We start from the raw sequence: 13008 nt of genomic DNA, 5'->3' as shown, positions 1-13008 counted from the left end.
TATCCTGAAATACATATATTAGAGTGCATTTCATTTTGCCTATAAATACTCCCATATGAGTATTTATACTCCCAAATTCTCCAGATGAGAATTTTTTAACATACTCACAATACCATTAACATAAATAAAAACTTAATGGTTATAATTCTTATATATCATCCAATACACACTTCATGTTTCCTGAGTGTCTCCAGAAAAAAAGTCTTGATAGTTTTTAGTTGGTTCGTATCATCAAAAAAATCATTTACCAGTTCATTTTCAAGTGAACACAAGATTTTAAGCTAAAGCTAGGAAGGAAAAGGAAATAATATCATGCTTTATATACCATGTCCAATCTACAAAACAAAGTCAACAACTATCTTCCTGAGGAATGTGCTTCTCTCCCAACCAAACAACAAACAAAAATAACCAAAGAAACCCACTATAAAATAGGCCAGACTAGCAACACTTCAGTGTTCTGAGAGGTGACCAGAAGACACAGCTCAGTTACTCAGGAAGAAAGAGCTGATAGGAGACGATCACCCACCACTTCGGAAAAGATGAGGTCAGGTCTGCCACAGCACCAGGACAAGCTGAAGCTGAGGTCAGGGTCCAGGTTCTCGGTGAGCAACACTGCTCAAACAAGTCAGGTGGCCAAGACTATAAGGCAACCCCTTGCAGGTTTCAACTCAAAGCTCAAAAAACAATGCTCTAAGCTAGAGATGTAATGGAACCACGGTCAAAAGTGACAGTTTTGAGAATTTATTCAATTTGTTCAGCAAACATTTATCAAAAGACGACTCTACTAGGCACCACCCACGATATGAGTGGTATATTTATACAATGCAAACAATAAGCAGCATATAGCTCTCTACGCATGTCTTTCCCCATTGATTTTAAAAGGAAGAATGGAAATTATTTAATATTAATGACCTTGTCATTTACCATTACAATTTATAGTGCATCTTTTCTCTGTCACCTGTAGTCTGACCCACCCCTCATGCAGTCACTAAAACAAATCTGAGTTCTATTGTCCTTCTCACACACACCAGACCCCTAGCGTCTATATCTACAAATTCTTCTCTGAATATTTAGTTTAGAAGGAGATCAAGATAATGCTAAAGAATTTCCCACCTCCTCTGAAAACTGTCTTCTTTTCCATAGGATTATCCCAAGTATGTCAGAATGAATCATAGGAGCATATGTAATATACAAGTAATATAAATCCTTGTTAGAATCCTTTACCTCAATTTCACGTATAGATCTTTTCATTTAAAACATATTTCTTACCAGAATGTTTGAGAAGTACTTCATAAATGTGTCTAAAAACATTTAATAGTCACTAAGAAAATTTGGTTGACACGATGAAGAACATCTTCTCAACAGTAACAAAACCTAGTGGTCAGATAGCTACAGTGAGTCCAGACTTCCCCATTTCGGAACCGATATTTTGCTTCAAATTTCTACTATTTGTAGAAAAACAGTATAGGGGTATCTGGGTGGCTCAGTTAGTGAAGTGTCTGCCTTGGGCTCAGATCATGACCCCAAGGGAATCAGCCCCAGATCCGGATCTCTGCTTAGTGGGGAGTCTGCTTCTCCCTCTCCCTCTCCCTCTGTGCTCTAATAAATAAATAAATATTTGTATCATTTACATTCATTAGACTATTATACACAAAATAAAGTAAGTGGGACCCTAACTAGCTCTCTATAATTTCCTTGACCCTGCCCATTATCTTCATTAGACATCTCATTTGTCATCAGATTTTCCATGTAGGTTACTTGTTTACTATCCCTCCGTCTTCTCTCACTAGAATGTAAGGCCCATAAAGACAAAAACTTTATTTTCCACTGTATGCCCCGTTCCTAGAACAGTGCCTAGATACAGTAAAGGCTCCAAATAAATTTGCTGAATGAAGAGATGATAAATGACCTTCCCCCGCTTCCTTTCCTCCATACACATTAACCATCCTTTATGGTCAAGGTCAAATTCTGTTATCTCTATGAAGATTAACTCACCATTACCTCCCCCAATGCTCCAATCTTTATCTCCCTTATTTATACCATGAATTTGGCCATTACCAGCTGTCCAATAATTTTTATTTTTACAAATGTACATACTTTGCTTAAAATTCTTTTTTTTTTTTTTTAAAGATTTTATTTATTTATTTGACAGAGAGAGATCACAGGTAGGTAGAGAGGCTGGCAGAGAGAGAGAGAGAGAGAGAGAGAGGGAAGCAGGCTCCCTGCCGAGCAGAGAGCCCGATGTGGGACTCGATCCCAGGACCCTGAGATCATGACCTGAGCCGAAGGCAGCGGCTTAACCCACTGAGCCACCCAGGTGCCCCACTTTGCTTAAAATTCTTAAAATCCTCCTCTCCTTATTAAAGTCATGAGTCCATGTCTCCAGCTTTTGGTATCCACTTCGGTATATATAAATAGCATATCATTAATAAATGTTTCACTTGACCGATTTGTATCTATAGTTAATCTAGAAATCAATTTAGTCAACAGTTCCAACTTTCTATAACCTATCCCTCTCTTTCTAATAACTCAGTTGAAACTGGAGTGGGTCTCTACTTTATATTTGGCAATTTCCAGTTCTACATTCTCATATAACTTATGCTCATAATTTACTTTAACCATCCCTTCTCCCAAGATTAAACTTTTTGTCATGAAAAATCTCATGACTTTTTGATAATACCTACAATGTGGTATCTAATCCCAGTCAAGGAAGAGAAGTTTCATTACCCCCTTCTTGTTGCTGAAGTACTGAAGAGTACTTTTTTCCCCTTTATCCCTTTTTTCTTTCATGCCAAGAGGTATCCCATTTCCTTCTTTATTGATCATACCCCTGGCAAGCTTTTATTTCTTTATACCTGTCCATAGTAATCTGCCTTAAAGCCTTCCTTTTGAGCCACTTCTGTATTCATTTGATTAAGTTTCAGACTCTCTCAGTGTATGAGAATGGCCTATTCTTAAAGCCTGGGCTTGCTTCTTTAAATACAGCCAATCTTTATGAACCTCATCCCTTCACATGGCCAACCCTTGATCATCTGAGGTAATGGAATATACAAAAATACGAGATTATCCACAACACAAGAAAATTTTTAAAAAATTGACATCTGGCTTTGAAATATATCACGTGGCTTTGGGCAACACTTTAATTATGTTTTTGCTTAAGACAACATTAGTAATATTTTCTGTCATGATGGTGGATATCTGTCTTGGTTTTGATTTTGATGCAATTTTTAAAAAGCCAATCAAGCATCAACTGTGGTTTTTCCTACGGAGTCTTTTAACTAGTTTTTTTTTTTTTTCTTCAATCTGTTGAAGTCTGTCATAAAATCTGGTTTCTGTTTGCCCTGATTTCTTTCCTCCCTTTTCTTGGAATTCTGATCCAAATCAACTTACTCTATATTAATTTACTTCAACTTAAAATAGCATTTGCTTGAGAATGCAAAGCATTTTAAAAACAATTAAATGTTCAGTGAAAATTTTAGTCCAAATAACACAGGGTAGGAAATCTCACTTTTTAAGATAATCCAGGAAAAGTTAGGTTTCTGGGGAAAACTGCACTGGTAATTCTAGCAAAATGCATTTAGTAGGATATTGTGATTACTTGAAAATATGAAAACATATATGGACTGCTTTGTAAGTCAGTTTCATCAGTATATAATCTCATAGACCAAAACCTCTACAGAATCAAATTCCCGATACAAGCATTATAGAAAATAGCATTAACCCTGGCCCCTCTCCTGGTCCCAGACTAAACTCCGCGCCCATCTCAGACCTGATCTCAGCCTCACTTCTACAAGTAACTTTTAAAATGTGTAAGAAAAAGGAAAAGAATTGGGCTAACAGGATCTTATCTTTTGCCCTCTTTTCAGTTACTGCCATTACGTTTTTGGCCAGAGAGACCCCTAATCCTCAATTTTACACAACAATTCTTACTTTATAATGATTCAATAATTTTACATATGAATGTAGGGCTACAGCAATTGAACTCACTTTCCTTCATACACTATTCACCATATGACCAGCAGAATTAATAAACCATTTTTAATTTTCCCCCATGTGGAACTTTGATAACTACGCATTATTTTACCCAAAAACTAACTTTCGGTCTGGTGAATGTGGCCCAAGTTTTTATATGAGACGTTCAATGTTAACTGCTCCCCCCACCCTTTTTTTAACAGCAACCTTCTATGCAGTCCTCAGACTCAGTAAATTCTACAACTTTTAAACAATAAAAACCAAAAAATTTTCACGGTGCACAGTCACATTCTGATGAAAATACCTACACAAAGCCACGAATTCCTAGTTTTTCAATTCACTTCTCCAGCTGTCTGCCTTTACTAAATAAGAGAGCTCCACAAGTATGAATTAATTATGGCTTCCCAAGCTGTGTGTCCACCAATATACACGATTCTCAAGGAAAAGCAAATAACTAAACGTAACTAAACTGGTAAGAATTCTTTTTTTCTTCAAAAATTCACTTTAATTTAAAATCTCTCTTCTTCACGGAGTTTGAAATAGTATACAACCTTTGAGGAAAGAGTTGTCATCTATGTGCATTCTCAATGAGCCCCACAAAATGAGTGGCATAAAGAGGCAGCCTAAGTTCCCAAGTTTGGTCTTTCATGGATGGTACATTTCTCAAACACAAACATACACACACACACACACACACACACACACACACCGGAAGAAAGAAAAGAAACATACCTGGTCATTTTCTAAACAGGTTTGATAGGTTTGGTAGACTTGTAAGAGCGGAGTATTTACTTATAATCTTTTAAAGCAGAAGTGGCAGCCAGAGCAGTGGGTAAATAAAAACTTCAGAGAGTTTTTAAAACCCTGCATCTTAACTCACTTCCCCTTGCTTCAAGGGGACAGCACAGCAAACCCCACGGGCAAATGAGATTATGCAACAGGTTTTTCTCCTCTACTTAATTCACCACCGGCTGGTTAGAGGTGTGCTTTCTCCAAACAATTTGAAACACCAGGACCCTAGAATCTTTGCAGCGGGCGTTTAACTAACTCCTTTAGGATTTTGCAGTATCCATTCATTTTCAGATCTACTCGTATTTTCTCGAGTTCATCACCGGAGTTTTGTTTGTTTGGGGAAATTAACCCATTATTTGAAAGCTTCAATTCTGCATAAATATTTTCCTCCCTGGTGTTTTATTACACGAAACCACACATGATAAACAGATCCTCAGCTGCCCCCTTGGGCTTTTTTGTTTCTCACGTTTTACCGCTAGTGTAAATAAAGAAGTCACAGGAGCGCTGGGCCCCCCAACACCGTGACTCGGGCCCCAGCAGGAAAACTGAGTTTTTGGTTGGTCGCTAGGGTTTAAGAACGCAGCACCGTCACCACCCAGGTGGCCTCGCTGCTTACACCAAAGGCGAATTTGGGATAATGGGAACAGTCAGGCCGGGGCCCCACTTGGCAGGCGTGTTGTGTAACAGTCGCGCCTGGAAGTGAGCAGCTTCGCCCGCGAAGGTACCGCGTCCCACCGCGGCGGCTCCTTGCAGCGGGATCCGCCGGCCCAGCCCGCTTTCCGCAGCACGGCCGGGGGCGCACCGACCGAGACCCCGCGTCCGGCTGCCCGCCCCCTTCCCGCTCGGCCCGGCCCCCTACAAGGCCTACACCCCCCCCCCCAAAAAAAAAAACCGCCCGTGCGGCCCCGAGCCGCGGTCGCCCCCACGCCGCCTCCCGGAAAGGTGGCCCGGACGCCCGGGAAGGCAGAGCCGGCGGGGCGAGAGCGCAGTGCCGGGCAGCGGGAGTCCAAGCGCGCGGCGGAGCGTCCATGCTGCCGGCGCCGGCGGGCGTCCCGAGCCCCGCACCCTCTCGTCCGCACGGTCCGCGCGGCCGGCCGGAGGCCACTTACTTTTGGGGCCGCCGACCTCCCGACTCCCTCCGGGGGAAATGAAAGTTGTCACGGCGTCTCCCCTCGGGCCCCCCTCGCCTGCCCGGCTTGCGAGGCGCCGCCGCGGAGCCGGGAGGGCGGCTGCGCTCCCGCTCGCGTCCGTCCCGTCGCGCTCTCCTCCTCCTCTTCTTTTCACTATATTATCTTCTCCTTCTCTGAGAGGTGGGTGGGGGCGGGAAGCTTAGAAAGAGAGGAGACGTTTGCAACTTTTCTTCACTCTTTCTCTTCCACCTCCCCCCCACCGTCAGCCTTGAAAAAACAATGTTGAAAGGGGTGAAGAACTTGGGGAGGTGAAGGTGGGGGGCCGCGTGGGGAAAGCGGAGGGGGGGGAGGGAGAAGTGATAATAATCGTTTAAAAACTGATTAAAGCCCCCCAAACAGTGATACACAGACAAGAGGGGGAAAGGCGGGGGGGTGGGGTGGGGGGTTGGGGGGAAAGAGAAAGAGTCGCTGGTCAGGAAACTTCAAGCGCGGATGAGGTCATTGGTTTAAAAATAAAGAGATGGCGTCACTTGAAACCAATCCCAGTGAATGAACTCAGCGGAGCCCCGGGGAAAGGAGGAGACAGGCGAGGGCAGGGCGGTGGGCGCCGGGCGGGGCCGCGCGCCCGCCCGCCCATCCCGCGGCCGCCCGGGTCCGCAGCGCGGCTCGGCGCCCTGGCTTCGGCCGCGCGGGGAGGGGTCGGGTCACGTTCCGTTCCGGAGTTCGGCGACTCGCAGGCAGGTTCCGCAGGCGCCGCTGGGAGGAGCCGGGGCTGCCCGAGGAGGCGGCCCCGCGGCCTCCTCCTTCCGCGCCCGCGCGCTCACCAGCCCCGACCCCGGGCCCGAGTCTGCGTCCCAACAGGTATTTCAGGGTGCGCCCCCCACCCCGGCCCACCCCGGACCGAGACGCGGAGCCTTTTCCCCCTGGCTGCGCTCTTTCCAGCTGCCTCACCCGCGTGAATAAATGCAAACCATGATTTGAGAGAATTGCAAGCACTCCCTCTAAAGTCCGATGAATCCCAAAGGGAGGTCACTGCCGTCCTTGTGAAAGGGACGTTGCAGGTACTTCAAGAAAAATCACTAGTGTTGTCAGGCACTCGGTGATCTACACGTGTTTGTCGTTGAAAGACCCCACACGACTGTTCCTAACTTTCATTATTTTACTTTGTCGATGTTTACTTATTTACGTTCACGAATTCAATGAGTACAAGCGGCATGAAATTCCCTTCTAAAATGATTTCTACACTGGGCAGCACAGAATCGTTTTTAAGTCAGAGATTCTCTGCCTCTTGAGAGGTGCAAACCCCTACTGCTTGAATCCTACGCATTTCGTGCATTTTCTGTGTGGATTAATCAAAATAGCTGTTTTGCAGATTGTATTACACTCTTTGGAAAATGAGAGACCTGAGGTGGTGACAAACCAGGACTTGGAATCCGTGAATAGGACAATCGGAGCTTTATTCTAGTGTTCTTTGAGCATTTGAGCATGAAGCTGCTTCTACTGAGAAGTACTCACGTGAATATCACATAACAAAGATGTGATTAACGACGGAAAAGCACACTGCGAGTGGACTGCTTCATGGGCCAGAATTTATGTGTAGGAATAATCTAGCTCCTAAAATACTCCATTTGCAATGCCCTGGTTGGGACATCAGTCCCAAAAGGCATCTTTGTTGTGAATGTCCATTTGGACACTGCCTGGGGGACTTTTTTTTTTTTTTTTTTTTTTTTTTTTAACTGGCCAAAGAACTGAGAGTCAGGTTTGGGGTGGGTTAGAAAGGTAAAACATCTCTGTATTCCTTTTCTGCCTTGAAATCCTGCAAATATAGTGCATTGGTTCCTACTGATAATCATTAAGGTTAGTATTGAGGTAAGCCTCATCTTTCAGAGGAGGAAAAAGAGCCCATCTGGAGATGAGAGACTGATGAGCCCAAGTGGGGCAGTAAATTAAGCCTGAAGGCCACAGATGCAGAGTCCACCTTCTGCTTCTGCCTTTGACCTCTAAGACTTGGGCTGGGAGGAAGCAATCTCTCCTAGGGCTCCCCGTCCTCTGGTGGCCAGGAGACGTTACTGCAGCCTTATTGGGACTACCTGTGCTCTTCAAGTAAACCTCCAAAAATCTACTAATCATAGACATGCTGTTTTTAGAACATTTTGAAAGGGATAGTTCAAAATGATCTGCAACTCAAGTCTGCTTAGTTGGAGGAGTTGGAATGTGGGGGAAGGAAGGAAAAGAGAGAATCCTTGTCCTACAGGTGAAGAGTACAGATCTTGCCTGGATGAAAGACTCCGCAAGAATGTATGGAATACCCTCTACGTACTGCACATCCTGAAACTTCTCTCACCTTCTTTATGTGTTTTTCATGCATGTGGTACCATGATAGCTAGTAATGGGAGCCTCCCCGGTATATAGCATCCAGTAAGGGAAATGGAATGTAGATTAAAACGAATTAAAAACTAAATTAGTAATCGAGGGGCGCACAGTATTGATTAAAAGAGTCCAGCAGGAAAAAAGGAGCAGTGTAGGCTGGGATTGTCAGGGAAGGCATCTTCAGAGGAACTTTGACCTCATCCTTTAAGGATTATTAAGATTAGTTTGGGTTAAAAGGGCTCAATGGGAGGTCCATTCTAGAGGGGAAATCGCATGAACAAAGACACAGAGGTAGAATGAATGAGGTGTATTCAGGTGAGTGAGGAGAAGACCCTTCAACAGCAGTAGAGATTGGTGTGTAGCAATTAAGAACTAGGCTAAAATTAAGAGATTCAGAGGCACATTATAAGGTTCTTGAATGTTAGGATAAATAGCTTGTATTAGTCCAACAGGCTAATGTTGAACAAGTTTACTTCGTTAAAGAGCACATTTCTGTTCTACTAAAAAAGCTTGCATATATGCTGACAACAAACAGGTAGAAACAAATTAAAAACTAAGTGTCACTTAAAATTGCTCCAAAGAAGATGAAATCTCTGGGTATAACTCTAACAAACCATGACTGGGATCTGTATGCTGAAAAATATAAAATGCTGGTGAAGTTAAAGAAGGCCTAATTAATTGGAGCCACTCACTATATTCATGGACTGGAAGAACCAGTAAAATAAGTATTGTTCTTCCCACATTGATCTATAGATGTGCTTTTTTATTTAAATTCAATTAGCCAACATATAGAACATCATTAGTTTCAGATGTAGAGGTCAGTGATTCATCAGTTGCATGTAACACTCAGTGCTCATCACATCATGGGTCCTCCCTAATGCCCATCACACAGTTACCCCATCCCCCTACCCACCTCCACTCCAGCAGCCCTCAATAACTTTCCCATAGTTAAGAATCTCATCATTTGTCTCCCTCTCTGATTAATTCCCATCGTGTTTTTTCCCTCCCTCTCCAATTGATCTACAGATTTAGAACACAGCCCCTATCAAAATCCTAGCATGGTTTTTTACAGGCAGAGACCATATGAACCTAAAATTGCTTCTGGAACGTTTAAAGGGGTGAGTGAGTGCTAGATTCCCCAAAGGCAGATAAAGAGCTCATATACTTAGGACACCAGCAAAGCAGAGGCTCCGTGGCTTATAATCAGACAATGTAGAAAGGAGCTATTTTCATTTCAGTACATGTTAAGTGTGCAGTTCAGTCTTGTTTTCAGTCAGAGTTCAATATGGGAGAGGAGTGCCTTAATCTTTCACACTTAGACCCTGATAAGTTTTTAATCCGCCCGTGGCTGAAGCTCATTCATTCAGCTATTAGTTATTGAGTGCCTACTATCAGCATGTACCAGGCACTGTGCCTGGCTCTGGGAGTTCAGTTATAAACAAGAAAAGCAAGGACCCTTTCCTGATGGAACATTCTAGTGGGGAGAGAAGGCAATAAGCAAATAAAAACAAAATCCAGGACTGTGAGAAAACTGACTATGTGGGGAGAAAGTTGGACGATATGATACCAAATCATCGAGGGTAGGGGCCAAGGTGGCTGAGGGAGGCATTCACAAGGAAAGGACATTTGAACTCATCCTTAAGGATGGCAAACAGAGAAGTGGTCTGGGTAGAAGAAAGCAGTCATTCTGAAACTTCAGTAGAAGCGGAGTGACTTGGAGGGAGTTGGTGTGTTTCCAGAGCAGAAGAAAGGCCTGTGGGGCTCAAAAGTGTAAAAGGAGGTCAGGGAAGAGCCAGACGTTGTAGGACCTTGAAATGCATGGCAAGCAGTTCGCATTCTAGCCTAAAAGATGTAAGCCAGTTAGTACATGATTGGATTTATGAAGAGGGTATTTGCAAGTAATCATAATAGTTCAGTTTTAAAAGGACAGTTTGAATAGTATTCTATAAATATTTATTTAATCTGGCAGCTCCCTTTTCCAATAGGAAGGAAGCATTTTTGATCATTTAATTCATCTCCAGGGATCCCTTTAATGTCCCCCAAATCAAATGTTCTTGCCCTAGGATTCATGTATTCCTAGGAAGTATATGGATGGACTTCCAAGGATCTAGGAGGCCCCCAAAATTTTGTGCATATATCCTTATGTGGGTTTTTCTGTGAATAGGTCCCTAGCTTTCAACAGATTTTCAAAGGACTGCCACACACACACACACAACAAACAAGACCTACTTCACATTTAAGTCTTGGCTGTGGCTTTTGGATGGTAGTGCCTGCTATTGTTCCTGGGGCTCATGGCACTATAGAAATGAATCACAGTTCTGTTAAGCAGCAAGTTTTGCCTCAAAGAGATGGCACTATATTGGAAAAGAGCACTATTTGTGGTAGAGTTGAAGGGAATATTCCAAGAATTTGCCTTCAAAGAAACCTCATGAAAGAAATACTTTATCTATGTGATCTGAGAACTAGAAGATACCTAAGATAGTACCATCCTACTCATGTTACATATAAGAAAGCAAAGGTCCAGAGAGGTGAAGTGGCTTGCCCAAGGATGCCCAGCTATTCAGGGACTAAACTGGGATTAGAAACAGGTCTGCCAACTCTCAGGACAAAACTCTGTGCTCCTCATTTTAAAAAGACAAAAACACTGGACCAAATATAGTATAGTTAAAAGTCTTAATAGGAATTAATTAAGTGTTCAATTTCATTCAATTAAATTAAGCCAACACATGCTCATTACTAAGGATATGGAAGGAAAGAAGTAAAGGAGTTCAAAAACAAAATCCCAGTTCTGAAAGTGAAAGGAAAAAACCTCAATGTCGAATGAAGACATACAACCAAGAAAGAGTAAATAGTAATAACACTGTGTTAGTGTGTATCCAATCTTTCTGTAAGAAATATGTAAATAGACATAATGAGTTATAAAAACTAGGTGACTTTTCATTATCAGTTCACCAAAGGTTTTTTAAATGGGTAATCCCAAAATTAGGTCAAGAGTGTGGTGAAATAGACCTCCTGAATGCCGCTGGTGAGAGTATAAATTAATGTAACTATTCTGCAGAAGAGTTTGACAATATGCTTTCCAGAGTCTAAAAAGGCATACCCCGGGGGCGCCTGGGTGGCTCAGTGGGTTAAGCCACTGCCTTTGGCTCAGGTTATGATCTCAGGGTCCTGGAATCGAGTCCCGCATCGGGCTCTCTGCTCGGCAGGGAGCCTGCTTCTCTCTCTCTCTCTCTCTCTCTCTCTGCCTGCCTCTCCGTCTACTTGTGATCTCTCTCTATCAAATAAATAAATAAAATCTTTAAAAAAAAAAAAAAAAGGCATATCCCGCAACCTTCCTTTAAGAATTTGTCTTAGGGGGAGCCTGAGTGGCTCAGTGGCTTAAGCCTCTGCCTTCGGCTCGGGTCATGGTCCCGGGGTCCTGGGTGGAGCCCCGCATTGGGCTCTCTGCTCATTAGGGAGCCTGCTTCCCCCTCTCTTTCTGCCTGCCTCTCAGCCTACTTGTGATCTCTGTCTGTCAAGTAAATAGGTGGAATCTTTGGAGGGGGGGAGAATTTGTCTTAGGAAATGATAGTACTATTTTCCAAAGCTACAAATAAGGATGTTAATTGTAACTTAATAGCTGGCACTTCTTGCAAATGATCTCATTCCATCCTCACAATTACTATTACCCCCATTTTACAGTGAACTTGTTCAATCACACAGTAAGTGGGAGAGCTACGATCTGAATAACATGGCCTCCACATCTAAGCAGAAACAAGATCAGAGGGGCTGTATAAGCTATGCCAAAGGGCTTGGACTTCGTTCAAGGCAAGTGGGAAAGAAGCCGCTGGAAGATTTCAAGCAGGAGAAATGACAAGATCAGGTGGGCCTTTGCTGTGAAAAGAACGGTTGGGTAGGGAAGACATAAAGCAAGATGAGAGATACTTGTGCAAGTTAGAGAATTAAATATAAATGGAGAGAAGACACATCCAAGAAATGTTATAAGACTAGAATCAAAAGAACCCATCACCAGTTAGATCTGAACTATTGCAGGGAAAGTCAGTATCAAGGATGACTCTTAGGTTTCTGACTCTAGCAAATGGGTGGATGATAGTGCTACTTATTTACATCCAAGGGGAAAAACAGGTTGAATTTTAAGAATGTTGAGTTCAAGGTGCCTATGGAACCTCAAGAGGAATAGACTGTTGTATTCAGGAGTCTGAAGCTCAGAGGCCATGACAGGGCAAGAGAGAAAGATTGGGAATTCATTAGCCACATTTTAGTTTAGTCATGGCCAATAGATGAGGTTATGCAGGGAGAGCAAGAGCAAGAGAAAAAAGATGTTGGGAATCAAGGGAATTACTGATGTTTTAAGAAACTCTTAGGGAGGCTAAGAAGGACAAACTAGAAAAGCGGTGGACATAGCTGTTACAAAAAATCAAGAAAAGACTGTCAAGGGCGCCTGGGTGGCTCAGTGGGTTAAGCCTCTGTTTTCGGCTCAGGTCATAATCTCAGGGTCCTGGGATCAAGTCCCACATCAGGCTCTCTGCTTGGCAGGAAGCTTGCTTCCTCCTCTCTCTGTCTGCCTGCCTCTCTGCCTACTTGTGATTTCTCTCTATCAAATAAATAAATAAAATCTTTAACAAAAGAAAAAAAAAAACTGTCAAGCCCAGAAAGAACCCCACTGAGTTCATGCTCAGAGAAGCCCTGATAGTAAGGTCTAAAAAGTTTTTCTCTGATTTAGCAACAACATGACCAATGGACA

The 13008-nt window shown here is 43.0% G+C and overlaps 1 protein-coding gene across 12 annotated transcripts in view; it reads right to left on the bottom strand.

Moving 5' to 3' along the window:
* Nucleotides 1–6644, bottom strand: part of DUSP16 (dual specificity phosphatase 16) — a 78876-nt gene extending 72232 nt beyond the window's left edge. For 5 of the 12 annotated variants that reach the window (XM_082750290.1, XM_082750283.1, XM_082750288.1 and 2 more), the window contains exon 1: nt 5874–6581. The gene's annotated coding sequence lies outside the window, so the exon portion shown is untranslated. Of the gene's footprint in view, nt 1–170; nt 288–4704; nt 4877–5873 lie in introns of those variants that run through there. The other 7 variants (XM_082750292.1, XM_082750291.1, XM_082750282.1 and 4 more) reach the window with 5 other exon arrangements.
* Between the last annotated feature and the right edge of the window lie 6364 nt (nt 6645–13008).

Source organism: Mustela nivalis (genome assembly GCF_964662115.1).
Source record: "Mustela nivalis genome assembly, contig: HAP1_SCAFFOLD_919, whole genome shotgun sequence".
Classification (NCBI taxonomy): Eukaryota; Metazoa; Chordata; class Mammalia; order Carnivora; family Mustelidae; genus Mustela; species Mustela nivalis.
Note: the sequence above shows the minus strand (reverse complement) of the source record. Positions and strands in the feature narration are given on the sequence as shown.